Source organism: Trachypithecus francoisi, unplaced genomic scaffold (assembly GCF_009764315.1).
Source record: "Trachypithecus francoisi isolate TF-2019V2 unplaced genomic scaffold, Tfra_2.0 Lachesis_group13, whole genome shotgun sequence".
Classification (NCBI taxonomy): Eukaryota; Metazoa; Chordata; class Mammalia; order Primates; family Cercopithecidae; genus Trachypithecus; species Trachypithecus francoisi.
The window spans coordinates 111,564,150-111,580,706 of record NW_022681458.1 but is presented as its reverse complement, the minus strand read 5'-3'; the positions used below and the strand labels follow the sequence as shown (position 1 = coordinate 111,580,706).

General features: G+C 38.7%; 1 long non-coding RNA gene across 1 annotated transcript; it reads left to right on the top strand.

Annotated features, from left to right (window-relative positions):
* Positions 1 to 1,926: 1,926 nt before the first annotated feature.
* On the top strand, positions 1,927 to 16,553 carry LOC117095101. The gene is made up of 3 exons (XR_004441816.1): positions 1,927 to 3,941; positions 4,429 to 4,480; positions 16,511 to 16,553. It is a non-coding gene; the product is annotated as an uncharacterized LOC117095101 (long non-coding RNA).
* The last annotated feature ends 4 nt before the right edge of the window (positions 16,554 to 16,557 follow it).

Below are 16,557 nucleotides of genomic sequence, written 5' to 3'. Positions count from 1 at the left end.
GGATTACAGGCACGTACCACCAAGCCCAGCTAATTTTTGTATTTTTAGTACAGAGGGGGTTTCCCTAAGTTGGTCAGGCTGGTTTCGAACTCCTGACCTCAAATGATCCACCCTCCTCAGCCTCCCAAAGTGCTGGGATTACAGGCATGAGCCACCACGCCTGGCCTAAGTTTTAAAAAGTTTTTAATTAAAAAATAATTGCATGCATTTATGGGATAAAATGTGATGTTTTGATACACATAAACACTGGGGAATGATACAACCAGGCTAATTAGCATATCCATCACCTCCAGTAGTTACCATTTCTTTGTGGTGAGAACACTTAAAATTCTCTCCTTCAGGTCTTTTGAAATATACAATACATTAGTATTAACTATAGTCACCACGCAGTGCAATAGAGCACCAGAACTTAATCCTTCTAACTGATAATAACTTTGTACCCATTGATCAACCTCTTCCCTTTCCCTGCCCGCCCCTCCCTCCAGCCTCTGGTAACCATCATTCTACTCTCCACTTCTGTGAGTGTGACGTTTTTAGAGTCCACACGTAAGTGAGGTCATGCAGAATTTTTGCTCTGTATATGCACATGTCTTATGTACAAGTAAAGAGGCTCTGCAAATTTTAAGACGCCAAGGATGGGGCATTCCCACAACGAGGCAGCTGCTGGGTGCAGGAGGTAAGTGAGGGAGAGCTGTTCCAGTTCAGATTTGATTCACTGTTTCTGAAAACATGGACATGCATTACCAAACAATTGGACAAATATACGTTAAAATTTAAAAAGAACCTTCTGCAGAAAAGAAAGGAGCAGTGGGGATAAAACAGTCACATAGTCATGAGTGTTGCACACATATTTTGTTCCAGTTGAAGCTCCGTGCTCGGCCGGGCGCGGTGGCTCAAGCCTGTAATCCCAGCACTTTGGGAGGCCGAGACGGGCGGATCACGAGGTCAGGAGATCGAGACCATCCTGGCTAATACGGTGAAACCCCATCTCCACTAAAAAATACAAAAAACTAGCCGGGCGAGGTGGTGGGCGCCTGTAGTCCCAGCTACTCGGGAGGCTGAGGCAGGAGAATGGCGTAAACCTGGGGGGCGGAGCTTGCAGTGAGCCGAGATCCGGCCACTGCACTCCAGCCTGGGCGACAGAGCGAGACTCCCTCTCAAAAAAAAAAAAGGTATTTTCCTTTTCTGGCTTCTGTGGTTAGCGGTGTAACAGTAGCAAAACTGGTTCTAGACATGTGAGCATGCAGCAGGAAATCTGCAAACCGACAATGGTCACCACGTGTACTTTTCATCCTTTCTCTGTATGCTAGACCAGAGGCCGGTGCTGGCACGCCATTCTGACACGCACTGTGAGAACAAATGCCGCATGTGTGGAAGATGGAGGAGTGCTGTGTGAAGGAAGCAGGCCAAACTCCTTCTGTTTTTATCCTCCTTCCAGTACGAGCCCCAAATATCAACTCCACAAGTGGGAAACTGTGCCTGACCAGAGTGTGTAGAGAAGTGTTTGGGGAACTGTGGGAGGGGGAGAAGATAATGTTGGTATAATAAAATCAAATTCGGGGCTGGGCATGGTAGCTCACGCCTGTAATCCCAGCATTTGGGAGGCCAAAGTGGGTGGATCACTTGAGGTCAGCAGTTCGAGACCAGCCTAACCAACATGGTGAAACCTGTCTCTACAAAAAAATACAAAAATTAGCCAGGCATGGTGATGCCTACCTTTAGTCCCAGCTACTCCAGAGGCTAAGGTAGGAGAATGGCTTGAACTCAGGAGGTGGAGGTTGCAGTGAGCTGAGATCACGCCAATACACTCCAGCGTAGCTGACAGAGTGAAACCCTGTCTCAAAAAACAAACAACAACAAAAAAAAAAAAAAAAGAAAAGAAAAAAAGAAAAAAAATCAAACTTGAAAAAGAACTCCATTAAAAAGAAAAACACTGATTGTATAACTATAATAAAAATACACTATAAATATAATAAAATGCCATGGAGTCTTTGTCTAACTCTAGAGAAAAAAAAAATTGTCATCTAAAAGACAAATTCCAGAACCAGACACCAGAAAAGTTCTCAACAACTGAATGGCTTCTTTAGAAGACAAAGAATAAGTAAGTTCAGTTGTAACTAGAAGTGAAAGGAAAGTCATCTACAGCTACGCTTGGAGATGTTGGTCTTTTCATAGCATGGTCTTTTTGTGGCATGCAGCAGTGAGGGCAAAGAAACCATTAGGGAACTTTGAAGCCTTGGTTTGCTGCTGCTAGGGATCCTTTTCTTCTGTGGTAGTGCAGGAGCTATGAGGGAATGGAGCTTCTGAAAGCCAGGTGGCGGGAGAAGCTCCATTTTGAAAAATGGGAATGAGCTTTGCAGGAAAGTGAGGCATACAACCTACTTTGTGGCTCCTGTCTTGTGGCTGGCACAAGGCACCACATGCATCCTTTCCACTTTAACTCAAAGTGAAATCAGATTGTTTGCTTTATGGTTTAGAAAAATGCCCAGTTGTTAAACTTTCTTGTTGGACCAGTTTTACCAACTGCATTCCATCCTCTGGGTTTGAAAACTTGGAGGCTATTTGACCACATTTCTGCACCCCATGTCTCCAAAGGTCACCAAAATGTAGCTAAATATTTCTTGGTGGAGTTAAAGCTTTTTTTCTTTTATTTTTGCAGAAGTCTTGAAAGGTTAAAGGAACTCTACTTCTACCTTCCATTCGTTGCTAGGGTCCTCTTACCTTTGATAAGAAACCATATCACCTTTAGATTAAAATCTCCAGAGATGTGAACTCACCTCTGCCAAAGAGAAGTCCCTTCATAGGTGGATAGCTCTCTGGTTTCACACATTTCTTTGCATTTCACTATTTTGCTTCCCTAAGAGCTCAGTGTTGCCCCACTGAGCAAGGCCGACTCTTCTTTCTTTGATGGTCCTTCAAATATGGGAAGTTAGTTCTCTTGTCTCTGCTGTGAGCTAGTTCCAAAGTGAGTCACACCTTTCCTCAGGATTGCGGCCCCATCTGCCATTCGGATCTTCAGACTGCCAATGCCCCCTGCAATCAGACTTGCACACTGATGCTAGATTTATCTAAAAACAGCTTTTCCTTTGCGATCACTTGCTGAAACATCAACAAAGTGTTCCCGTTATACAAAAACACATTTCCTGCTAAGGCTTTTTTTCCCCCTCCCGCAGCCCTGTGATTGGTTTATAACCTGGGTCTCTATTTTCCAATAAAGCCATCTCCTGCTCTGGTTAGGCGACCTTCACAGTGGTCCCTCCACTTACTTTGCTCATCTCTCAGCTTCTCACCGTATGCATTCCTGGGCTTCCTCATCTGGCAAGCTTTACATTGCTTTCTCCAAAATCATCATCTTTTTTTGTAACCTTAAATATCACTTTCTTCATAAAGCCTATCCTGAACAACATTAGCCTCAATTATGTGACATGTATTTTGAATGTGTCCTCATAAGTGAATGTCTTCCGGCAGGTTCCCCAGGAAACAAACTGTGAAATGGAGATTTGCATACAGGATGTTTGTGGGGAGTAGTCTCAAACCCAAACCTGAGAGGAAGTAAAGGGAGAAGGGCTGGATACAGGGTACATTTGAAAACTGCGATGTTGTTGCAACAGAAGCTTCTGTAAAGTCATGGGGCACCCTGGAGCTGGGATTTCCTGTTGAGGCCGGGAGGCCAGACTTTCTATTGCTGTATGGACCAGTCATTAGATGTGGGCTGCCTCCTGTGAGAAGCAAAATCTTGAGCCAGCAGCTTTCTTTTGCAGAGAGCAATTTCTGGGGAGGAACTGGCTGTGAGTTCTCAGCAAGCAACACTCCCAGCAGCTGGGAAGATGAAGACGAGTGTCTCAGCTCTGAGGTGGAGTCTGGGTGGCAATCTTTAACATGAACAATATGCAGTTAAGATCAACCTAGCTTGTGCTTGTCTAGATGTACAAGAGCTTCAGGTGATTTTGTTGTACCTTTTGGTAAGAACCACTGTTCTAGCCCTTTGGGTGACTCATGGACCCATGGATGTTTGTGGGTGGTGTTTACTATCTATCAGAGGACAACATATTGAGAGGAGACAGGTAGATATAGGTCAAAATAGTTGTAAGTGGTTAAAAGTTAAAATGCCATGAAAATTGTATGCAGTTTGGATTTTTTTTTTTTTTTTTACCCTACAAATTAGGAAATTTCTACAATTTGACTGTGAGAAAAATGTTTAAATGTAACCCTATAGATTCCAGATTTTAAGAATTAATCAATTAATTTTATTAGTAGTATTACTACGTGTGGTATATTTAACAGCATATTACATACAGAAAAAATACACAGATCTTAAGTGTACAGCTTGATAAATTTTCACTTAGTGAATAAACCCGTATATCCAGCATGCAGATCAAGAATGAGAACTTTACCTTATCTGAGAAGTGTTCATGTACCTCCTTGCAGTTTCCCCAGCTGCAGTGAAGAGTAACCTCTCTCCTGACCTCCTGCACCGTAGGTTAGTTTGCTCCCTCTTGATGTTCATGTACATGGATTATACAGTGTGTAACTTTCACAAATTTGTGTTCAGCATTATGAATGTGAGTCAATCATGTTGTTATGCACAGTTTTAATCCATTCATTCTCCACAGTGTATTTTCTGTTCTACTATAGATGGACATTTGGTTGTTTTGAATTTGGAGATATTATGATTAGTGAGGCCACGGACATTCTTTTACCTATCTTTTAGTCAATACGTATATGCACTTCTTTTGTTTATATATCTAGGAATACAATTGCTGAACTATACATATAGAAATGTTCCTTGACTTACAATGGAATTATATGCCAATAAACCCATCGTAAGTTGAAAATACTATTAAATTGAAAATACATTTAATACACTTAATCTGCAGAACACCGTAGCCTAGCCTAGCCTACCTTAATTGTGCTCAGAAAACCTTATATTAGCCTACAGCAGGTCAAAATCATCTGGCAATGCAGTACACCACACAGTATCAGTTGGTTATCCTTATGATTATGTGCCTGACTGGGAGCTGCTGTTCCCTGCACTGCCCAGCATCATCAGAGAGTACTGTCCTGCATATCACTAGCCCAGGAAAATATCAAAAATCAAAGTATGCTTCCAGCTGGGTGGAAATGACACCTATAATCCCAGCACTTTTGGAGGCTAAGGTGGGCAGATCACCTGAGGTCAGGAGTTCAAGACCAGCCTGACCAACATGGAGAAACTCTACTTCTAAAAACCTCATCTAAAGATTAGCCAGGCATGGTGGTGGGCACATGTAATCCCAGCTACTAGGGAGGCTGAGGCAGGAGAATCACTTGAACTCAGGAGATGGAAGTTGCAGTGAGCCGAGATCATGCCGTTGGACTCCAGCCTGGGTGACAGAGCGAGATTCCATCTCAAAACAAAACAAAATAAAACAAAAATATGCCTTCTACTCTATAACTTTTGCACCATTGTAAAGTTTAAAAATCATAAGTTGAATCATCACAAGTCAAGGACCATCTGCACATATGTTTGGCTTTTCTAGATACTGTCAAACAGCTTTCCAAAGTGGTAGTACCAGTTTACCTGCCCACCAGAAGAGTATGAGAGTTCTAACTGCTTCACAGTCTTGCCAATATGTGCTTTTATCTGTTTCTCTCATTTTGGCTATTTTGGTGTACATGTAGTAGTATTACATTGTGGTTTTAATTTGAATTTCCCTGATGACTAATGAAGCTGAACATTCTTTTAATGCATACTGAGCATTTCCCCCCAAAAACTGTTTAACTCTTTTTTTTTTTTTTCTTTTTTTTTCGAGATGGGGTCTTGCCCTGTTACCCAGGCTGGAATGCAGTGGTGTGATCATGGTTCACTCCAGCCTCAATCTCCTGGGCTCAGGTGATCCTCCCACCTCAGCCTTGCAAGTAGCTGGGACTACAGGCATGCACCACCACACCTGGCTAATTTTTGTATTTTTTGTAGAGACAGGGTTTTGCCATGTTGCCCAGACTGGTCTTGAACTCCTGGGCTCAAGCAATCCGCCTACCTCAGTCTCCCAAAATGTTGGGATTATAGGTGTGAGCCAACATGCCTGGGCTGCTTAAGTCCTTTGCCCGTTTTTCTACTGGGTTGTCTGAGTTGAGCAAAGACTTTTGTATGATATGATGTCACAGATTTATATTTATTAACATATAAAGATGCTCATAATACTGGAAGAGAAAGTAAAAATTACAATGACTCTAACACAGCTTGCTTAATATAATCATATTGTCTTAGTCCATTTTCTGCTGCTGTAACAAAATACCACAGATTGGGTAATTTATAAAGAAAAGTACGTTATTCATATCATGGTTCTGGAGGCTGGGAAATCCAAGAGCATGGTGTTGGCATCTGGTGAGGCTTTCTTGCTGTGTCATAACATGTCAGAGGGTATCATATGACATGAAAAAAGTGTGCATAGCAGCTCAAGTCTCTCTTCTTCTAATAAAGCCACCAGTTCCATCATCTAATAACCTTATCTAATCCTAATTATCTCCTAAGGGTGCCACCTCCAATCAATGTATAAATTTGGGAATTCAGTTTCCAATACATGAAATTTCGGGGACATATTCAAATCTTACACATGTTTTTATTTACAATTATATAAACTTGAAGGATAATACACTAAAATATGATCCATAACTCTCTCTGGGAAGATTATGAATAGTTTTAACTTTCTACTTTCTAGCTATGGTTATTTGTTTTGTCTTCATTTGTTTTAATAACAAGAATGGATTACTTTTATAATCTGGAAAAACAATAAAACAGGTTTTATTTTGAAACAAACAATCAAAACTCAAAATGAAACAAAACCTTCTCAGTATGTGCTGGTTTGGCTTAGCCATCAGCCCTGTCCCATCTGGAGCACCAAGAGACACTGAGGAAAAGTGTCCTCTCTGGGCATGTTTTGAAAGTTTGAGTTAGGAGAAGAGAATGTAAAAATGAAGAATTGCTTTTATTGCACTATAGCCATGTGCTCCCTCCCACCCCGCTGAGCCTGGAAGATGATCAGGGCCATAAAGACTGGCTAATTACTTAAATTGCCTCTTCTTGGTGGGAGCGAACTTTCTCAGTGCAATCGACTGGGCTTATTTGGTTTGATGACTGGAGTCCTGCTGTTAGCTAGGATGAGGAAAGCACATTATTACAGTGTGTGAGTATAATGCTTTTGTTTACATTTCACAAGGCAAACAGAGTGACTTCCAGTCTTATGTAACCTGGAGTTCTACCAGAACCAGGGCTAGGAAACACATGATACTTCCCTCTGTTTCCCATTTTGTTCTATTTGGTCCTACTAACCCATAAACCAAAAACTAGTATGAAACCACCCTACCCATTAATATACAACTTCTAAACATTTTTGAAACAATTTTAAATTTCTAGAAAAGTTGCAAGTGTAGTACAAAGAATATTTATCCCCTGGACTGCTTGAGAGGAAGTTGTCCCCATGATTCTCCATCACTCCAAATACTTTAATATCTTCCACAAAGAGGGGTATTCTCTTACATAACGAGAATACAACCACTAAAATTGGGAAATTGACACTGAAACATTAATACCATCCATATTCAAATTTCTTCAGCTTTCCCATATAATGTCTCTTATAGCAAAAAATCCAGTGCAGAAGTATGTGTTGCATTAAATAACTGAGTTTTTGATGACTGTGTTGAAAACTTGCATCTCTTTAAAATCTGAGCAGTCTTTGGCCAGGGCTTCTTGTCTCTGTCCCAGGAAGACGTCCTCCCTCTCCTCTACCACCCACAGGAAGGTGCTATGGATTCTTGGTCTTGAGGGGCACAGACACAGGAAGAGTGCTGATGTTGCAAAAAGGAAGGGCAGGCTTGGCATGGGGAAGCAGGGTGGAGACAGGGATGTGGGGCAGAGAATCCTCCCATGATGGGGATAGTACCCAGGAAATGTCAACTAAGCCCCATATAAAATTCTCCATCTGCCTTTTAATTTTTTCTCTGTATCTCTTCTATTGTCTTCCTTTTTCATATTCCTTCTACTTCCTTCTTCATGCCTTTCTCATTTTCAAACTCTTCCATCGTTCTCATGTACTCCTCCTCCTCTGTTTCTTAGAAATTTCTTTTTTCTTTTTTTGAGACGGAGTTTTCACCTTGTTGCCCAGGCTGGAGTGCAGTGGCACAATCTCAGCTCACTGCAACCTCTGCCTCCAGGGTTCAAGCAATTCTCCTGCCTCAGCCTCCTGAGTAGCTGGGATTACAGGTGTGCATCACCACGCCCAGCTAATTTTTGTATTTTTATTACTGACATGGTTTCATCATGTTGGCCAGGCTGGTCTTGAACTCCTGACCTCAGGTGATCCACCCGCCTTGGCCTCCCAAAGTGCAGGGATTACAGGCGTGAGCCACCACGCCTGGCCTCCATTTACAATCGCTATAAAAAAATAACCTAAGAATACATCTAACCAAGGAGGTGAAAGTTCTCTACAAGGAGAACTACAAAACACTAAAAACACTACTGAAATAAATCATAGGTGTCACAAACAAATGGAAAAGCATTCCATGTTCATGGATCAGAGTTAATATCTTTTTTTTTTTTTTGAGACAGAGTCTCACTCTGTTGCCCAGGCTGGAGTACGATGACGTGATCTTGGCTCACTGCAACCTCTGCCTCCCAGGTTCAAGTGATTCTCGTGCCTCAGCCTCTCAAGTAGCTGGGATCACAAGCATGCACCACCGCACCCAGATAATTTTTGTCATTTTAGTAGAGATGAGGTTTCACCCTGTTGGCCAGGCTGGTCTCGAACTTCTGAGCTCAAGTCATCTGCCTGCCTTAGCCTCCCAAACTACTGAGATTATAGGTGTGAGCCACTGCACCTGGCCAGTAAATTGATTTTTGATAAAGGTGCCATGAACACACAATGGGCAAAAGACAGTCTTTTTAATAAATGGTGTTGGGAAAACTGGATAGCCACACGCATAAGATTGAAACTAGATACTTACCTCTCTCCATATAAAAAAAACCAACTCTAAATGGATTAAAGCCTTAAATTTAAGCCTCCAAAACTATGAAACTGTTAGAAGAAAACACAGGGGAAAGCTCTGTGACATTGGTCTGGGCAATAATTTACCTCAAAAGCACAGGCAACGAAAGCAAAAAATGGACAAATGGGATTACATCAAACTGAAGAGCTTTTGCACAGCAAAGGAAACAATGGTGTTAAGAGACAACCTACAGAATGGGAGAACATTTTTGCAAACTATGTATTTTATTTTATTTTATTTTATTCTTTTGAGATGGAGTTTCACCCTTGTCCCCCAGGCTAGAGTGCAATGGCATAATCTTGGCTCACTGCAACGTCCGCCTCCCGGGTTCAAGTGATTCTCCTGCCTCAACCTTCCGAGTAGCGGGGATTACATGTGCGTGCCGCCATGCCCAGCTAATTTTTGTATTTTTGAGAGAGACGGGGTTTCACCATGTTGGCCAGGTAGGTCTCAAACTCCTGACTTCAGGTGATCCACTTGCCTTGGCCTCCCAAAATGCTAGGATTACATGTGTGAGTCACCACGCTCTGCCAAACTATATATTTCATAAGAGATTAACGTCCAAAATATGTAAGGAACTCAAGCAACTCAACAGCAAAAACAGATAACCTGATTTTAAAATTCAGCAAGAGATCTCTTTGACATTTTGCAAAGAAGATATACAAATAGCCAACAGGTACATGAAAAAAAATGCTCAACATCACTACTCATCAGAGAGATCACGTCTTGGCCTTTTGGCTAAGATCAAGTAATAATCAGATAATGCAAATGAAAACTGCAATGAGATATTACCTCACTCCAGCTAGAATGACTTTTATCAAAAAGACAAAAGATAACAAGCGATGGAAAGGATACGGAAAAGGGATCCCTTACATACCATTAGTGGGAATGGAAATCAGTCTAGCCATTATGAAAAACATTATGGAGGTTCCTGAAAAATTAAAATCACTACTACCAGATGATCTAACAATCCCACTACTGGATATGTAACCAGAATAAATCAATGTGTTAAACAGATATCTGCATTCCTGTGTTTACAGCAACACTGTTCACAATAGCCAAGATAATGCAATCAATCTAAGTGTCTATCAACAGATGCATGGATAAACAGAATGTGCTCTCTATATACAATGGAATACTACTCAGCCATTAAAAAACATTGAAATACTGTCATTTATGACAAATAAAAGGGAAATGAAACTTTAAAAAATAAAAAACAAAATATGTATCTCATGAAGGCCTTGTAGACTTTCTTTCTTTCTTTTTTGTAGTTCTACAGATATGTCTGTTCTAACTCTGCTCCTCAGGCTCCATAGGTGTGTGTTTTCTAGAAGATTCTGTCCTGTCTTGCTTGTTCTTAACACTTACTGTCATGATGATCTCTCTCACTCCCATGATTTCAACTCTGTGGATGATTCCCAAATGTATCTCCTTCAAACTGACATTAGTCTGATCTCCGGGGTTGCATTTCCAGGTGCCTATCAGATACCTTAAACTCAACCAAACTTGTTAGTAATATTTTATACCCTCCTTAGAGCGGCTCAGTCTACTGACTTCTGATGCAAAAACTCATGCTTTTTTATTCCTTCCTGTCTTTTACCCTGCTCTTCCAAGCTTTAGTAATTGTCAGTTATTTCTTTGAAATGTTATTTTTATCTTTTTGGGTTCATTCCCACATCATTTGCTTCTACAGTATTTAATAAACATATATTAATTTTTCTATTTCTCTTCTAGTACTTTTTCATTTTTAATTTTAGTAGCTTTATGGAGATACAATTTACATGCACACAATTCACCCAAGAAAAATGCACAGTTTAATTACTTTTGTAAATGTAGAGAGTGATGCAACCATCAACACCATCTAGTTTAATGACATTTTCTTCAACTCATAAAATGCCCTTGTATCCATTTGCAGTTCTTTCTCATGCTCACCTTCAGCCTCAAGCAACCACTGATCTGCTTTTTATTTCTATAGATTTGTTTTTTCTAGAAATTTTGTACAATTGGAACTGTACAATATGTAGCCTTCTGTGTCTGTTTTTTTTTCATTTAGCACAATACATTTGAGGTTTATTCATGTGGAAATATCAGTAGTTGTTTCTTTTGTATTGCTGAGTAGCATTCCATTGTACAATCTACTACATTTACTTTATCTATGCACCAGTTAATGAATATTTGAATTACTTTCAGTTTTTACTTATTATGAATAATGTGGCTTCAAACACTCCCATGTATGTTTTTAGGTAGACATACACCTTCAATTCTCTTCATAGAAACTTAGGAGTGAAATTGATGGATGATTTCTTAAGTATAGGTACAGGTTTAACTTTTTAACATACTTCCAAACTATTTTCCAAAGTGACTATGCCATTTAAAAATCTTACTAACACATACTTGTCAATATTTAGTACTGTCAATCTCTTAATTATAGGCATTTTAGTGGGTTTGAGCTGAGTGTATGTTATTGTGGTTTTAGTTGCATTTCCCTAATGATTAATTATTTTGAACATTTTTCATGTGTTTGTTAGCCATTCATATATCTTCTTAGGTGATATGTCTACTAAAATCCTTTACACATTTTTAATTAGCTTCAAACTATTGAGCTGTACAAATTCTTTGCATTATCTGTATATAAATCTGTGATCAAATAAATAATTTGCAAATATTTTCTCGAAGTGTATGGTTTATCTGTTTACTTTCTTAATGCTATCTTTTGAAGAACTAAAGTTTTAAATTTTGTTGAAGTATAATATATCAATATTTTCTTTTATGAATCATATTTTTGATGTCAAATCTAAAAATCTTTTTTTGCCTAATTCAAGGTCACAAAGATTTTTCTTCTATCTTTTAAAGAAGTTTTATAGTTTTAGTTCTTACATTGAAGCTTATGGTCCATTTAAATTAATTTTTGTGTATCTCTGCTGGTGGGAATGTAAATTAGTACAACCTCTATGGAAAACAGTGTGGAGATTTCTTAAAAAACTAAAAGTAGAGCTACCTTTCGATCCAACAATCCCACTTCTGAGTATCTACCCAAAGGAAAAAAAGTCATTATAAAAAAGACACCTGCATGCATGTATTCATTGCAGCACAATTCACAATTGCAAAGATAAGGAACTAACCTAAGTGCTCATCGACCAATAAGTGAATAAGGAAAATAAGGTATATATACACCATGAATACTACTCAGCCATAAACAAGAATCAAATAATGTCTTCTGCAGCAACTTTGATGAAGTAACTCAGGAATAAAAAGCCAAATATTGCATGTTCTCACAAGTGGGAGTTAAGCTATGGGTATGCAAAGGCATACAGAGTGATATAATGAACTCTGAAGACTCAGAAGGGGGAGGGTAGGAGGGAGGGCAAGTGATAAAAAGCTACATATTGGGTACAACAGGTGACAGTTGCACTAAAATCTCAGACTTCATCACTATACAATTCATCCATGCAACTATTGAAAATTTCAACTATTGAAATAAAAAATAGTAAATAAAAATACAAATAAAAATGGCAAAAAATAGTAAGTTTCTCTATGGTGTGAGATAAAGGCCTAAAGTCATTTATTTTATAGCAATTCAATTCTATAAGTTTATTAGTCCATTCTCACGCTGCTAATAAAGATATACCCAAGATTAGTAATTTATAATGGAAAGAGATTTAATTTACTCACAGTTCAGCCTGGCTGGGGAGGCCTCAGGAAACTTACAATCATGGTAGAAGGGGAAGCAAACACATCCTTCTTCACATGGTGGCAGCAAGAAGAAGTGCAGAGCACAAGGGGGAAAGGGCCCTTATAAAACCACCAAATCTCATGAGAACTTACTCACTATCATGAGATCAGCATGAGGGTAACCGCCCCATGATTAAATTACCTCCCACCGGGTCCCTCCCATGACACATGGGGATTATGAAAGCTATAATTCAAGATGAAATTTATGTGGGGACACAGCCACACCATATTAATAAACATTATCTGTTGAAAAAAAACCTGTCTTTTCTACAGGTATTGCCTTTGTACTCTTGTCAAAAATCAATTGTCCATAAACGTAAAGGTTTATTTTTGTACTCTCTATCCTGTTCTATTGACCAACATGTCTGTCCTTATGCCAATACCACCCTGAATTGATTACTCTAGTTTGACAGTAAATTTTGAAATAAAGTAATATGAATTGTGGGGTTTTTTGAAACTTACATTGGCTAGTCTATATCCTTTGCATCTTAATATATATTTTGAAATCAACTTGCTAATTTCTACAAAATCCTAACTGGAATTTTGGTAGGGATTGCATTTGAATTTGTAGATAAATTTGGTTAGAATTGCCATCTCAACAACACTGAGTTTTCCAACCCAGGAACATAACATGTTTCTCCATTTATTTATACCTTCACAAAATATTGTTTCAAAGTTCTCTGTGTATGAGTCTTATACTTCTTTTGTTAATATTTTCCCAAGTGTTTTATTATTTTTTATTGTATTGTGAGTGCAATTTTTTCCTTAATATCATTTTAGATTGTTCATTGCTAGCATATAAAAATACAATTGATTTTTTATATTGGTTTTATGTCCTGCAACCTTTCTAACCTTACTCATTAGCTCTAGCAGGTTTTTAAAAATAGATTCCACCAGATTTTCTACACACGTCTTCTGTGATTAAGGACAGTTTTATTTCTTTTTTTCCCAGTCTGGATGCCTTCTATTATTTTTTTTTTTTTTGGCCTATTCCTGGTTATAACTTTCAGTAAAATTTTCAATAGAAGTGTTAAGAATGGACATGCTTGTCTTGTTTCTGATCCCTTGGATCTTTCACCATCAAATATCACATAGGTATAGGTTTCTTGAGAAAAGCTCTTTATAAGGTTAAAGAAGTTCTGCTTTTTTCTACTTTGTGGAAAGTTCTTTTTATTTTATCACGGATTTTGTCAAATGATTTTCCCGTATCTATTGAGATGATCATGTGATTTTTATTCTTTATTCTATTAATATGGTATGCAATATTAATATATTTTCAAATGCTAATAATCTAACCTTACTTTCTTGAGCTAATTCCCACTTTGTCATGGTGTGTACTTAAAAATATATGTTTATATATTCAGTTTGCTAGTATTATTTTTTAAGAGGTTTTGCATCTATTTTTATGCGAGATTTTAGTCGATAGCTTTTCCTACTTCCGACATCTTTGTATTGTGTTGGTATCCAGGTAACGACACTGGCCTCGTCAAATGAGTTGGGAAATATTTCCTCCTCACATATTGGTATGGGTTGAATTGTGCTCTCCTCCCCAAATGTAGATGTTAAAATGCTAAGCGCCAGAGCCTCCGAATGTGTTTTTATTTGGGGATAAGGTTTTTATAGAGGCAATCAAGTTAAAATGGGTCTTTAGGGTAGGTCCCAATCCGATACGACTGGTGTGCTTATAAGAAGGGGAAATTTGGACACAGACACAGAGGGGAGACAATGTGAAGACAGGCAGAAGATGACTCTGCAAGCCAATGGAAGAGGCCTGGAACAGACCCTTCCCTCACAGTCCTTGGAAGGAACCAGCCTACCCACACCTTGGTCTTGGACTTGTAGCCTCTAGAACTGTGAGACAATAAATTTCCGTAGTTTAAGCCACATAGTGTACTTTGTTATGGCAGCCCTCATAAACAAGTACACCGATTTTCTGAAGAGTTTGTGTAGGATTGGCAAGATTTCTTCCTTAAATATTGGATACGATTTACCAGTAAAGTCATCTGGGCCCAGACTCTTTGTGTGTGTTTGTGTGTGTGAAGATTTTAAGTTTCTAATTCAATTTCTTGTTTGTTATCAGTGTCTTCAGATTTTAAATTTCTGACTGAGTCAGTTTTGGTAATTTTTGTCTTTCTTGGAATTTATACATTTCATCAATGTTGTATAATTTACTGGCATAAAGTGGTTCATAATATTCCCTTAAAATTCTTTCCGTAGGGTCAGTAGTTACATTCTCTTTTCATTCCTGATTTTGGTAATGTATGTCTTATTTCTTTTCTTCTTTGTCAGTCTAGCAAAAATTTTACCAATTATATTTCTCTTTTCAAATAATCAGCTTTTGACTTTCTTCCTTATTGTTTTTATTTTATTGATTTGTATTTTGATCGCTATTGTTTCCTTCCATTTACTTTGGGTATATTTTGCCCTTCTTTTTCTACCTTTTTGAAGTGAAAGATTAGATTATGGATTATAGATCTTTCTTCCTTCTAATTTAAGCATTTAAAGCTATAAACTTTCTTCCAGGCCTTGCATTAGCTACCCTCCTAAATTTCAGTGGTTTTCAGTTCATTCAGTTTGAAATATTTTCTAATTAACCTTATGATTTTTTCTTTGACCCGTGGTTATTCAATTATTTATTTATTTATTTATTATTTTATTTTTTCGGGGGATGGCGTTTTGCTCTTGTCGCCTAGGCAGGAGTGCAATGGCACGATCTCGGCTCACTGCAACATCCACCTCCCAGGTTCAAGTGATTCTTCTGCCTCAGCCACCTGAGTAGCTGCGACTACAGGCGCGTGCCACCATGCTGGCTAATTTTTGTATTTTTAGTAGATATGGGGTTTCACAGATGGAGTCTCACTCTGTCACCCAGGCTGGAGTGCAGTGGCTCAATCTCAACTCACTGCAACCTCTGCCTCCCAGGTTCAAGTAATTCTCCTGCCTCAGCCTCCTAAGTAGTTGCGACTACAGGTGCGTGCCACCATGCTGGCTAATTTTTGTATTTTTAGTAGATATGGGGTTTCACCATGTTAGCCAGGCTGGTCTTGAGTTCCTAACCTCAGGTAATCTACCCGCCGCAGCCTCCCAAATTGTTGGTATTACAGGCGTGAGCCACCACTCCCGGCCTCCATGGTTATTCAGAAGTATGTTTTTCAAATGTTTGAGGGTTTACCAAATTTATTTCTGTTGTTAATTTTCAATTTAGTTCCATCAGGGTTGGAGGACATACTTCAGATGACTTCAGTCCTTTTAAGTTTATTGAGACTTGTTTTGTGATCCAGCGAGGGCTCTATCCTGGAAAATGTTCCATGTGGACATGAAAGATTGTGTACCCTGCTGTTGGGTGGGAGCATTCTATATGTTACTTGGGTAAAGTTGGTTGACAGTTGTGCAAGATTTATATATCCTTATTCATTTTATGTCTAGCCATTCTACTAGTTGCTTAGAGAAGGGACTTGAAATTTCTGATTATAATTACTAAATTGCGCATTTCTCCTTTCCATTCTGTCAGTGTTTGCTGCATGTATGTGTTATTCAATGCCTATGTCTTTACAATTGTTTTATCTTTCTGATGTTTTGATACTTTTATCATTATGAAATGTTGTTGCTATTTATCCCTAGCAATATTTCTTGTTTTAAATTCTATTTTTTTTCTGATATTAACATAGGTACTTTAACTTCCTTATGGTAACATTTTGTATGACTTATATATATTTTCTCCATTCTTTTTTTTTTGTTTGTTTTGTTTTGACAGAGTCTCTCTCTGTCGCCAGGCTGGAGTGCACCGGTGCAATCTCAGCT